The sequence below is a fragment of the Canis aureus genome, chromosome 31 (assembly GCF_053574225.1).
Source record: "Canis aureus isolate CA01 chromosome 31, VMU_Caureus_v.1.0, whole genome shotgun sequence".
NCBI classification, from domain to species: Eukaryota; Metazoa; Chordata; class Mammalia; order Carnivora; family Canidae; genus Canis; species Canis aureus.
The window spans coordinates 15,505,704-15,518,991 of NC_135641.1; the positions used below are offsets into that span (position 1 = coordinate 15,505,704).

General features: G+C 56.1%; 1 long non-coding RNA gene across 1 annotated transcript; it reads right to left on the reverse strand.

The window, feature by feature from the left end:
- Positions 1-10,433: 10,433 nt before the first annotated feature.
- Positions 10,434-11,628, reverse strand: LOC144302195 (uncharacterized). Its single transcript, XR_013369041.1, has 3 exons — positions 11,540-11,628; positions 11,133-11,294; positions 10,434-11,050 (listed from the first exon to the last, which is right to left on the reverse strand). It is a non-coding gene; the product is annotated as an uncharacterized LOC144302195 (long non-coding RNA).
- Between the last annotated feature and the right edge of the window lie 1,660 nt (positions 11,629-13,288).

The following is a 13,288-nucleotide window of genomic DNA, read 5'->3' on the forward strand; positions in this document are numbered from 1 at the left end:
CCACGCACTTTCCCTCCCGTACCAGCAGAAGACCAGGTGTGGCTGGCTCCCACGCACCTGCCTGCAAACTCTGTGGGGACGTCTGTGCTTGGCTAGGATTTCAGGCTGAGAGACCCTGAATGCTGTGAGCCCTGCCTGTTGGAATGTGTGGCCGGACGGGACAAGGAGCTGAAGGCCAGGGGACCCTGGTGGGATGGACACACACCCATGCAGGACGGATGCATCCTTGCTTTGTTTTGTTTTGTTTTTTAATTAATCTAATGTAGGTGCATTGAGGTAGACATAAATAAGTTTATATTGCTTATTTAGAGCTAAAATGTTGTAACTAAAGTAATTTATTTTTCTTAATTGAAATACAGTCTACTGTGCGTGGAGACTACGTTCGTTTCAGGTGTGCGAGGTTCCGACTTGCCGTGTCTGGCTGTTGTGCGGTGCTCCCCACACCCACAGGCGCCCGGTCTCAGCATCCCTGATGGTGCTCCCCTGCAGGCCTTCCTTCCCGAGACTTGCTCATCTGCGGCTGCAAGCCCGCACCTCCCGGCCCTCGCCCCGGCAACCGCCCGTTGGTTCTCTGTATTTTTGGGTCTGTGTCTGATATTTGTGCATATATCATGTGTTTTTTAGATGCCACGTATGAGTGAGAGCACATGGTATCTGTCCTCTGACTTACCTCACCCAGCATCACAGCCTCTATCTAGCTCCATCCACGTCGTTGCACACGGTGAGATTTCATCCTTTCTGATGGCTGCGTAACATTCCGTCGTGTATAGACCACGTCTTTATTCATCACCTCTGATGGGCATCAGGGCTCCCTCCATAACTTGACTTTTTTTTTAAGATTTTATTTATTTATTCATGAGAAACAGAGAGAGAGAGAGAGAGAGAGAGAGGCAGAGACACAGGCAGGGGGAGAAGCAGGCTCCATACAGGAAGCCCGATGTGGGACTCAATCCCGGGTCTCCAGGATCACGCCCTGGGCTTAAGGCAGGCGCTAAACCACTGAGCCACCAGGGCTGCCCCTTGACTGCTATTAACAATGCTTCTGTAGCCATCAGAGTGTGTGTATCTTTTCAAGTTGGTGTTTTTATATTCTCAAGCATAAATACCTAGTCGTATGATTCCTGGGTCCTGGGCATAGCAAGGGCATGACCTAGGGCAGCTCTAGTTTTAACTTCTTGAGGCACCATGGCGGCAGCAGCCTGCACTCCCACCCCCAGTGCACAAGGGCGCCCCTTTCTCTGCATCTTCATCAACGCCTGTTATTGTCTTTTTGATCTCAGCCCTCCTGGCAGATGTGAGGTGGGATCTCACTGAGGTTCTGGTCTGCATTTTCCCGATGCCAAGGGATGTGGAACATCTTTTCATGTGTCTGTTGGCCATGGGGATGTCGTCTGTGGAGCCATGTCTCTTCAGGTCCTCTGCCAATATTTTAATTACATTATTATTATTATTATTATTATTAGTAGTAGTAGTAGTAGTAGTAGTAGTAGTAGTAGTAGTAGTATATAAGTTCTTTTTATATTCTGGATATTAACCCTGTATCATATATATGATTTGCAAGTATCCTTTCCCGTTGACTACGTTGCTTTGTCGTTTTGTTGATGATTTCCTCTGTTGCACAAAAGCTTTCTACTTTGGTGCAGTTTATTTTTGCTGCTATTTCCCTGGGACAGATGCATCTCTGGGAAGGCCAAGATGGTTGGTCAGGTCTCCTCAGGGAAACTAGGTTCTGCCCAGGAAGACCAGGGTCACCTGGAGGAGAGAGGAGCAGGTCTCACCAGGTCCAGGTAGCTTCACAGCCGTCTTCCCAGGACAATACCCTGTCAGGGCCGGGCAGCTCCAAGAAAACTCTCAGAGACTTCCTAGGGCCACAGGACCTGTCCCCATGGGCTCTCCTCCCAGGGATCTACTCCCTTCCCCTCCTCAGGGCCCTGGGCGAGGCTGTCCCAAGTACCCCCACGGTGGCAGCCACAAGCCCGAGGAGGAAGGTGTCCAGCCAGCTGGGAGAACCTGGCCTGGGCTGTGAGCCAGCGAGCCCACCGAGTCAACAACCTCCTTGTCGTCTGGCCATCCCTGGTGCCCTGGGCTACTCTGAGCAGTCCCCCAAGGGACCTCATCTGCAGAGGCCTTTCCACCCTGTCCCTGCAGTGGCCCGCAGCCACCTCCCTGGCCATCAAGCCCTGGATGGCTCACCTCGAAGTGTCCCTTCTGAGTTCCACAGCTCACTGTCCTGCCTGGGAATGCGCCCCTTCCTTCCTCACTAATAAGGGGCCTGGCGGGGCTGTACCCCAATGCCCATGGACCTGCTGTCCTTCCTATGCCTGAGTCGCAGGAGCACCCTGGGTGCTGGTCCTTTCAGGAATCATATGGACCATGAGTGAGCACAGGGAGCTTCTTTTTGCCGGAAATGTCACGTGGAAGCCAGAGCTCTACTGTTTACCATCTTAGAGTGGGGAGCTCTTGTGCACCTCTGCTGGGGACCTTCAAAACAAATGCGAAGGCACAGCTGTGCAGCTGTCTCCTCAGCCCGTCTCCAACTGGAAAACCTCGCTACCCCAGAAGCCGTCTTCACAAAGACTCGTTTTCACATAAGGAAATAATGTTCATCAAAAGGGGTCCTTGCTGTCCACCCCCATCCGCCCCCTGGGCTGAGAAGCATCCTCGGCTCCCAGGACTGACCCCTGTGGCACCTGCACTGAGCCTCACAGCCCTGCCCTCTACACATCCGGGCTGGAAGTAAAGTGAGGGCTCAGCTTCCCCATTTTCCTTGGTCTGGGGCAAGTCTGTGGTCCCCGCGATATTCCTAATTTAAACTTTATTATGTAATTACAGTGTGAAACATATTATTTTTCTCTTTATTTTTCCTCTCTTGGTTAACGGTAAATTTTATTGCATAAATAAATTACACGTGCCGTAATTCATGCCTCGCAGCCTACACACCAATTAAACCTGAAGTTGACACAGTGCAAGCACAATTACAGGTAATCTGCAAAGTGAAATAGCCATTTATTTGCTCTGCAATAATAGTCAGTGCCATTTAGTGACATGGTGGCTGTGAGTCCCGGGGTGGCAGGGCTCCCGTGGCGGTGATTTATGGGCTCTGTGACAAGGGTGCCTGCGGCACATGGCCTCCCGCCCTGGGGTCCGGGGGCACCATGCATGGGGCCACCTGTATCAGGGACCTGGCACAGCCTCCGGAGGAGAGGCAGTGGCTCTTCCTCACCCCAGAGACACCCTGCAGACCTGGGTCCCCGACACGCGGCTGCTGGAGCCTCTGGCCTCAACCTCCTTGGTTGTCACGCTGCCTCTCCCACGGCATGTAAGCCGGGGACCCCCCAGCTGCCCATGGCCCCTTCTGAGGATGCCTCCAGGCACAGAGGATGTGCACATCCTGACAGTTCCAGACTGTTCCTGACACCTTCGTCTCCTCAGGGCACCCATGTTGTAGGTGGTGTCCTCTCCCTGAAGGTCCCCACTGCCAGGACAGAAGGACCCGAGGCAGGGGAAATGGGCAGGAAGACTGTGGGAATGGGAGAGGTGGGAGCCACTGGGGGAGGGCAGTCACCTCCCGGGTCACCTCCCAGGTTACCCCTAGGGTCCCCTCGCAAGTCCTGCGAACAAACTCAAGCCTCAGCTCTAACCTGTTAAGTCAGGGACTGGAAAGGTTATGGACAGTGGAGAAGTCACAGCACCACGGAGCTGTGGTGACACAGGATCGCTGACATGAATGACTCCCCAACTGTCTGCAGGGCCACAGTCGGCGGCCTCCCACGGGACATGGGGCACGGTCGAGGCATTGCAGGGCCGAACCGTGCATGTGTGTCCAGCCCCAATCTTCAGCTCGGCTGCAAGCTCTGCGGGGCCCCGAGGGACCAGCAGGACCTGGGGTGGGGTCGGCCCGCAGACCCCAGCAGGATCTCTGCAGGAGGGGTGTGCCGTCTGCCCGCTGTCCAGGCCGCAGCCCGGGACCGACTCCCGAGGGGAGATGGGGTGGAGCGTCTGCAGGAGGAAAGTCACCACGGGCCCACCGGCGAGGGTCTCTGGGTGCTGGCGAACAAATTCGGAGCTTGGGCTGCCCGGGGTCCAGCCCTCAGCCGATCTAGGGGTGGCTGCAGTGCCGCCCGCTGTCACAAGGACCCGCTGAGCAGAGGAAATGCCCGGTGGTGTTCCAGCTGTGCAGCTGCAGGGCTCCTGCAGGGGACAAGCCCCTCACGTCTCCGTGCACACAAGTGCATCCAGCATGGTGGCTTCGGGCAGACCCGTGGGGGCAAGGCCGGACCTCTGGACAGTCCCCCGGGTAGAAGGTCCTGGCTCTGCGAGCAGGCCGGCAGGAGGCCCAGGGGGTTCGAGAGGCCGCCCGCCCACCAGACCCCTGCAGGAGACCCGGACCCAATGCCCCAAGGGACCTCACGCCCAGGGCTGTGCTGACCGCCTCCGCCCCGGCAGCCCCCACCAGCTGGGTTCGGGACTCCAATTACAGCTAATAATTCAACTTAAGGTTTTTGATTGACACTAAATGCCCACCAATTGCTGTTTTAATCAGCCCATTTAAACTTACAGAAGTTATTCACATCCAAGTACCTGTTTAAAAAAAGATTTGATATCCGTCTAATGAACAAGCATGGTGTCTATTCCACATTTAAGTCACATTCTTTATGGAAGAGGTTGTGTGACATAAGTGGGCTCTTCGGCCATGGAGACACCCCACAAAGGTGCCCTCACGTGGCCTCCAATCCCCACAGCCTTACTACCAGGCCCGACGCTGCAGGGCCCGCCCGGTCTACAAGGTTCTGCCCTGAGCCCTCACACTGCGCAGTGGGAGCATCACGAGCACATTCAGGACACCCGGGCCCACTGAGACTTTCCCCGTTAGGGAAGGAGCCCACTTCCCTGACTCGCCACGACACCCGTGGGAGAATGTGAGTCCCTGCCTTCCGGGCTCAGGGCACCACCATGGGACCTGCCTTAGCCAATGGGATGTGGGCAGGTGCCCCGTGAGCCACTTAAGCCAGGAGGTGTGAGGGCAACTGCAAGCGTCCACCCTGACCCCCGTCCCGCCAGCCACACGAGGAAGGCTTGTGCCACTGGGGCGGCTGCCCCCTCGGGCCAGGATGAAGACAGATTCAGAGCAGAGCCAGCTAGCCCACAGCCGGCGTGGAAAGATGGGGAGACACAGCTCTTGGAGATTCGGGGGTGTTTGCTACGACAGCGCCACCGAGTCGGGCTTCTGGCTGCAGGCCCACCCCAGGCCTCCTCACGGGCCCCACCGCAGGCCCCCATGGCCCCCACAAACTGGCTCAGCCATCTGTCTCCTGTGCGTTTGCCTGGCAGGCTACAGGGCTGCAGGGTGATGAGGGTCAGGCCTGAGAACATGAGTAACTCCCCACTGGCCCCAATGAAGCTAGAGAGGCTGGAAGATGAGGCCCTTCCAATACCATCTGGTTTGTGGAGCCCCTGCCCCACACAATCCCCGGCCCTGAGGTAGCTTCTCCATAACTCTGGAATGCGTGCCTGCAGCGGCCTCAGGCAGTCACTGCAGGCTGGCTCCCCAGTCCTGCAGGGCTCTGGCTTCTTGAGGGCAGAAGCTGCTTTTGTTGAGCCCAGGTCCATGGGGTTTTGCACCAGGGGCTTTGAGGATGTTGGAATCCATAAGATAAAGCCATCTGCAGTCACATCCCACTTTCTGCCAGGCATGAATTCAGGCTCGAGGTGGCCGTGGGGGGCAGACAAACATGGGGGTGCCCATGAGACAAGCAGCCCCAGACAGCCACAGCCATGTGGGTACCAATGTCCTGCCAGGGGCACTGGCCACCTGCCTTCTACCACGAGCAAAAAAGAAGAGTCACCCATGGTCAGTGCACCTGCCTGCATAGGGCACTAGGGCTGGGGTTCCCACTTACCTGTGAGGTGGGGGGCAGATCATTCTGGAAGGAGCCAGAGGGCCTGTACTGAACTTCCCATGCAGATGGGGGAAGAAGGGGGGAACGGGACACGAAGTAATAGGCCAGCCCCCAGGCCTACTACATGTGCTGCATCCTGACTGCACGGCACATTCCTCCAGCCCCACAGGGACCAGGCTGCAGGGACCCCAGGAGGAGAACGGGCTCCCGTGTCCTCATGTGCACCATGTGAGGGTGGGACAGGAATAGGACACAAATGAACACATCCCCCTCTGCTGTCCTCCCACAGCCCTCCTTCCACACTCACCTGGTCTAGGCTTCCCAGTGGCTTGGCCATTCCTTATGTCTGAAGTTGCCTAGATGCCATGTGACAGCATCAATATGTGCATGCATGCATGAGTATATGTGTGCATGTGCACATGTGTCCGTGTATACGTGCACATGTGTACACTCGTGTGCACATGTGTATACATCTGTGTACAAGTGTATGCACATGCTCATGGCCGTACATGTGCACACATCTCTGTGTGTGTGCCTGTACATGTGTGTGCACATGTCTGTGCATGCATGTGTTTAGACATGTATGCTCGTGCACCATGTCTGTGTGTGTGTGTGTGTGCACATGTGTGAAGCACTGGGGCTCACCATCATTGCTGAGGGTGGCCAAGCCCAAGTCCCAGAGACAGCTCATTCCTGGTCACTGTAAGTGTGCCAGCGTCCATACACCATGAGCCACCAGAGCTCTGAGTGGAGGGGAGGGTAACAGGTTTCATGGCCAGAGGAAAGCGGCAGCTAAACCAGCGGAAGAGACCACCCTGCACCACGAGGCAAAGGAGGAAATGGGGGCCTTGCCATGGGTACACGCCGTGCAGGGAAGCATAGAGGCCCATGGGCAGGCCTGGGGTAGAAACCCGAGAAGCCCATGGAGCAGGGAGATGAAAGTACAGGATGTGGAGGACACCTCGGAACATGTTGCTAAGTGGAAGAAGCCACTAGAAGGTCACACGTCATGTGTGTCCAGGACAAAGCCATGGAGGCAGTAAAAGGATCAGCGGTTTCTGGGGGTGGCAGTGGGGACAGATGGACAGGTGGGGCACAGAGGATGTGTGGGCAGCAGAGCGCTTCTGTGTAACACATGTCCGCACTCGTGAAAGCTATAACACCGAGATGAGCTGTATAGACTGAACCATGGTGTCTCAGTGCTGGCTCACCAGTGTGACAGGTGCTCCCCACCAGCGCGCCAAGCCAGCAAAAGGAGAGCCTGGGGGGCAGACATGGGACGTCTGTGCTTCCCATCAAGTTTCCCATGGACCTAAAACTGCTCCTAAAAAAAGTCTATTAATTAGAAAAAAAATAAGAAATCAGAAATACAGTAAAGTCACCTGATGAAACCCATAGTCTCATTCTTCCCATAATAAAGCAATCTTGTAATTATTTTTAATTCTTTTTCAGAATTTTTATTGTTTTGTTAATACAATATTAATATAGTATATTATTATATTAATATAATATTAATATAATATTGTTAAGAAGTATGTTTGTTGCCTAGAAAGCTACGAAACGCAGGACGGAGGCAGTGTGAGTCCTAGATGGCCCTGACAAGGCCCGCGGGCAGCCGGCCACACTCCCCGCCTCACCTGCCAGCCACATCCCAGCTGTCGCCTGCGCCCCCACATCCACCCTGTGCCCGCACCCTGGGACCCACCTCGGGGCCGTGGTCAGGACGCGAAGGGTTAAGTTCCCAGGCAGAGGCACCTGAGCCAGGTGCAGAGGAGAGAGGCCGCAGGCAGGCCCCGACAGGGACAGGCCGCCCGCCCCACATTCCTGCCCCCAGGTGGAGAAGCACACGGAGAAGTGTTCAGCTTTTCCAAGATCCCGCGGTCTGGTTGATGAATGAATATTCCAGGCCGCTGGGCCTGTTTCTCCTGCTCTTGGAGGGAGGGACGGCCTTCAGAAGGGGCAAGGGGGCGCCTGTCATCCCCAGGTCACCAGAGCCTCTGGAATGTGCCAGATGGCCGCTGAGTGCCGCCCCCCACTTGTGGATTCTCCCCAGCACATGCCTGTGAGGTCAAGCGCCGCTCCGGCCGGCTGACGGGTGTCATCTGGCAGCCGCTGGCTCACGTCCTAGAGCAGGGAGCGCTTCCAAATACCACGGCGGCAGAGGGTCCGACGTGACAGGCAGAGGTGAGGAAAGGGCAGCTCGCCGACACTTTCCGGCCTTCCAGCTGTCACTGCCGGCGCTTCGGGGGCCGAGGGCGAGCAAGGAGGGAAACGCAGGTCCAGACGGACAGAGCGTCCCTGGGCAACCCAGAGCTTCCAGAGAATGTCATGTCATACCTTCCGTGTAGCTCCGGAAAGTTCCAGGAGAACCGAGACGTTGAAAACCCAGGCCACTGAAAATGTGGATGTTGTGTGCATATGTGCTCACACGTGTGTGCATGCTCCCATGTATGAGTGTTTGCTCGCACATGTGCAAACATGTGTATGTATGTATGTTCACGTATGAGCAAGTGGGCTGTGCACATGCATGTGTGCCTGCATGTGCTTGCACGTGTGTATGTGTACCTGCATGTACTCATATGTGTGCCTGTGTGCTCATGTGTGTCTGCTCACACGTGTATCTATGTGTATACACGTATATGTGCCTGTGTGCTCATGTGTGTAAGTATCTGTGTATGTGGGCCTTGCATAGATGTGTATGTGTGCCTATACATGCTTGCGTGTGTATGTGTACCTATGTGCTCATGTGTTCACATGTGTGCTCACATGTGTGCATATATCTATACATGTATGTGTGATGCATGTGCTCACGCATGTGTGCATGTGTGTGACTGCACGGTAGGGGGCAGCTCTCTAAGGAACCACGTGGTGAGTCTTTGTAAACACGTGATTACCTTGTCTTGAGGATGGTCCTCCCCACTCCACTCTCTTTGTAAACAGTTGTCACAGGCGTTCAGCTGTCGTGTGGCCATCCAGGGTCCTTGGTAGGAAAAGGCCAGGCACATGGAAATAATAAAGTGAATGTGCTTCACAGGTCACAGGAACACCCTGCAGCACCACACAGACTAGGAAGCCCGCACCCAGGAGGGCACTGAGGGGTCACATCGGGGGGATCTGGACCAGGGCTCATGGCCTTCAGCTCATCTCTGTGTCCGGCAAACACTTGTCTCTCCCCAGCTGAGCACAGAGTAAGGACTTCCAGCATGAGACATGGGGAGGACACGCCCCGAGCATACCTGTGGATACAGGAGCCGTGTTCTGCTTACCTGGCTGTGGGCCTGTGCCACGTAGCCAGCGTGGCCACTCTGCTGGAGCGTGGCTGTGTCTCATTCACTTGCTACCACGTGGAGGATAGGTTTGGGGGAGAGGAGGGAGGCAGAGACCCAAATCCTGGGCTCTCCTCCTGTGGCAGCTCTGGCCCAGGTGTGGCTGAGCCAGGGGCCCGCCCTCTGTCCGTGGACAGCATGGTGACATCCACACTGGGAATGGCCCCCACCCAGCGCCCCCGCCCAGGGTGCCCCGAAGCCAGGACCCTGAGTCACACAGCACATCACACCTCTGACCAAATTACACAGAACAGGGCCTTCGTGAGAATGCTGGCGAGCTGAAGAGCAGGTGTGGGTCATGGAGGCCAGATGGGTACCCACCTGGGCCCAAGTGGGAACACAGAAACCCTGGGAACGTGGAGGGTCTGACTGGACCTCTTCTTGAAGACTCACTTTGTGTCACAACTGGCGTTGGGGGCAGCCCGGGTGCCTCAGAAGTTTAGTGCTGCCTTCAGCCCAGGGCCTGATCCTGGAGACCCAGGATTGAGTCCCGCGTCGGGCTCCCTGCATGGAGCCTGCTTCTCCCTCTGCCTGTGTCTCTGCCTCTCTCTCTCTCTCTCTGTGTGTGTGTGTGTGTGTGTGTGTGTGAATTCGTGTCTCTCATGAATAAATAAATAACATCTTTAAAAAAAACAGCAACCGGTGCTGGAAGACAGAGCAATTCCTGACCACTACGTTTGGAGGACAGCCTGAACACCACACATGCACCCATCACTGGGCCCCGTTTTCGGGGACAGGAGCCCTCAGGGCCTTGATTTCAGAGCATGGGGATCCCTGATGGAAGAGGCTCCGTATGTCCTGAATCAGCTTCCTGCTGTGCTGGAGCGAGTGGTGTGGCAGGTTCTGGGGCAGGCGCTGGGGCAGGTGTGGTGGCAGGTGCGGTGGCAGGTGCTGGGCAGGTGCTAGGGCGGGTGGTGTGGCAGGTTCTGGGGCAGGTGGGGTGGCAGGCACTAGGACAGACGCCACTGCAAAAGGCTTGGTTGGAAAGGAGGGATTTTCTGTGTATGAAAAGTGGAAAGTGCCCAATTGATTCAGATTTTGGGTAACTATGAAAAAGCCAGAGCCTGTCCGGGGTTCTGCCAAGGAAGCCGTCTCTGTGCAATCGTCTCACCTGAGTTAGCAACCCCCCCCCGCCCCGCCCCTGCCACGGCTCTCCCGGTGCTGGCGTGGAGCAAACGGGCAACACGAGGGAAGCCACTGCCCTGATCACACACTGCTCGCATTTCCAGAGTGTGCTTGGCCACCGCAGTCTCGGTGGGGGAAGGAGTGTCTGTTGCCAAGCCCAAAGCCTTTGGGGTCCTCATGGGGACCAGCGTGTGACCCAGCATGGGACTCCGAGGTCTATGCACATGCGCCCACAGCTGGGAGGTGAATTCACCACGTCTCCCCACATGGTTTCATGTGCTTGAGTCCCCTGGGACTCGCGCGGTGTCTGCAAGTGAAGCCCGGGAGCCCCTCTGGGACAGAAGGCGGGCGACAAGCAGGTCCACAGGAAACCCAGAGGCCACTCCCAAACAGCTAACGTTTCCACACAGCTTCCCTAATGTCTCCTTTGTGTGCTGAGAATGTGCACTGAATTGTCCCGTGTGGCCCCCCGAGAACGGTCACAGGGTGCCCAGGATCCCACGCGGCCTGCGGGACTCAGCACCCAGAGCACCAGCCCGTGGTGCCTTTGTTACTCATTCACACACCCCTCCGCACACCCCGGTCCCTCACACCTACCGCACCTGCAGCTCCCGTGTTCTAGATTTCTCACATTCCTGGGATGAAGCGTTCACACAAAGGCTTCCACATCCTCGGACAGCCCGGCTGACCCAACCACTCCTAGGCACACAAAATGTCCAGTTATTTTTTTTGAGCAGAGTTTACAGAATATAAATTAAGGATTTATCTTCGTTATGGGCACCTGGGTGACTCCACCGGTGAAGGGTCTGCCTTCGGCTCAGATCATGATCCCGGGGTCCTGAGATCGAGTCCCGCATTGGGCTCCCCATAGGGAGCCTGCTTCTCCCTCTGCCTCTGCCGCTCCCCCTGCTTGTTCTCTCCCTTGCTTGCTCTCTCCTTCTCTCTCGAATAAATAAAATATCAAAAAAAAAAAAGATTTATGTTGGTTAAAAATACCTTTTCCCCTCTCACTTGCATATTAGGGTATCAGGGAGGGGGGCTTATTCTTTTGATCACTTTTTATTGATAGAACAGAATTTATAAACTAGAAAGCTTCTCTTTAAAACATTGTAACACACACCTCTTCTGCCCTGAAAAATTATTTTCGCTTTGGCAACACGTGTGTAACATATGATTAATAACACATACCTTATTAAGAAACAGGGTCAAGGTATCTTTATGATGATATAAAAATCAGTTGTAATTCCAAAGAGCGACACCAAGTCATCTTTCCTGTGAAGGGAATTCAAGAATCAGTCCTGCCACCCACATGTGGGTGTGTATCGAATACTGCACCTTCCAGAGAGCTTCGAAAGTGTCTTGAGTTCTGGGCAGGGTGGGGGGCCCTCCCCATCCCACCTGCAGCCCCCTGCGCTCTGTTAAGTGAGGACATTAACCTGTGCCCTGGGCTCGCTTTGGAAAGCTCTGCTTAGCACCCTACCACGGCGTCCTCGCCACTCTCAAATCAATCCCGGGGAACTTGGGATCCCTGGGTGGCTCAGAGGTTTAGCACCTGCCTTTGGCCCAGGGCGTGGTCCTGGAGACCCACGTCGGGCTCCCTGCATGGAGCCTGCTTCTCCCTCTGCCTGTGTCTCTGCCTCTCTCTCTCTCTCTCTCTCTCTCTCTCTCTCTCTGTGTGTGTGTGTGTGTCTCATGAATAAATAAATAAAATCTTTTTAAAAAAATCCCAGGGAACTGCAAAACAATGATTATTTGGGGGGGAAGCCTATTTTCTGAGTCTCCTCTCCCCATGGAATGAACCATCACATGATGCTTCCAGGACTGGGCGAGGCTGTGTTGGGTCTGAATAAATGGAGATTATTCTACAGTCTTTCATATGCAGGAGGCTGTTTATTCACAAATGAATGCAGAACCCACAGAGCGAAATGCCTATTTTCTCGAAAACAAAGAAGCTGCCTGTCCCCACCTGATAGTCCGGGTGTGGCCTGGAGAAAACGGGACCAGGGATTTAACCAAACTAAGGAGAAGCCTCCCAGACGGTTCCTAGCGCGGTCATTATTCTAACGGCCACGTCTCAATAAATAGCTTATTACCTGCTCCCCGCAGGCCCGCCAGGCCCCCCGCAGGCCTCCCCCGCCCCCCCAGGCCCGGGCCCCTCCGAGGGGACTCGCGCGTGCACTCATGCGTGCCGGCAGGCGTGTCTGGGCGTCTGGGAGCCACGGTGGCGCTGACGGCGCTGACAGAGGGTCAGGCCGTTGGGCTGCTTTCACGGGCCTGCCTCTGACCGGGCTGGCAGCCGGTGCCTGTTCCCCGCCCAGCGACCCCTGTGTGCCCTCTGGGTGACAACACTCCCCTTTCAGCCTCTCCAGAGGTCAGCTAGATAACCTCGCCCCGAGAGCCCTTATCTTCATCCTTCCTCCCCCGCTGTCCCCTGAGAAGGGACAGGACACGGAGGAGCCCCTGAAGGAGCGCAGAGACAGTGGGGAGTGGCAGGGCCCCGGGGTCCTCGGCCTCGCCAGCCCCCCTCCCACCCCAGCACAGCCCCCGCGTGGTTAACCCGCACCGGGCACAGGTCTTGAATCTCACAGAAGCACCAGTACAAGCGGCAGCCTCCCCGGGAACGGCCAGAGACCCGGTACAGGTGCCCAGCCTCCACGGGGCAGGACTGTCCCACATGGGGAGCAGGGAGCACTCTCGGGGACCCCGTGGCTCCTCTGTGACCCCTGTGCTGGACCCCCAACTCTGTCCCCTGCCTCGCCTGCCCATGGGAAATGCCAATGTGGACTGGTCTCCTGCAGCCACCCTGCCAGGCCTGGGGCACACGTCCCGCCTGGTAACCCTGGGGACAGCCCAACTCCAGCTCCTGTGTGTGACCTGTGACCCCAGGGAGCTCATGGCACTGTGCGTGGGAGGCAACCCAGGGAAGCCCTCTGCCCC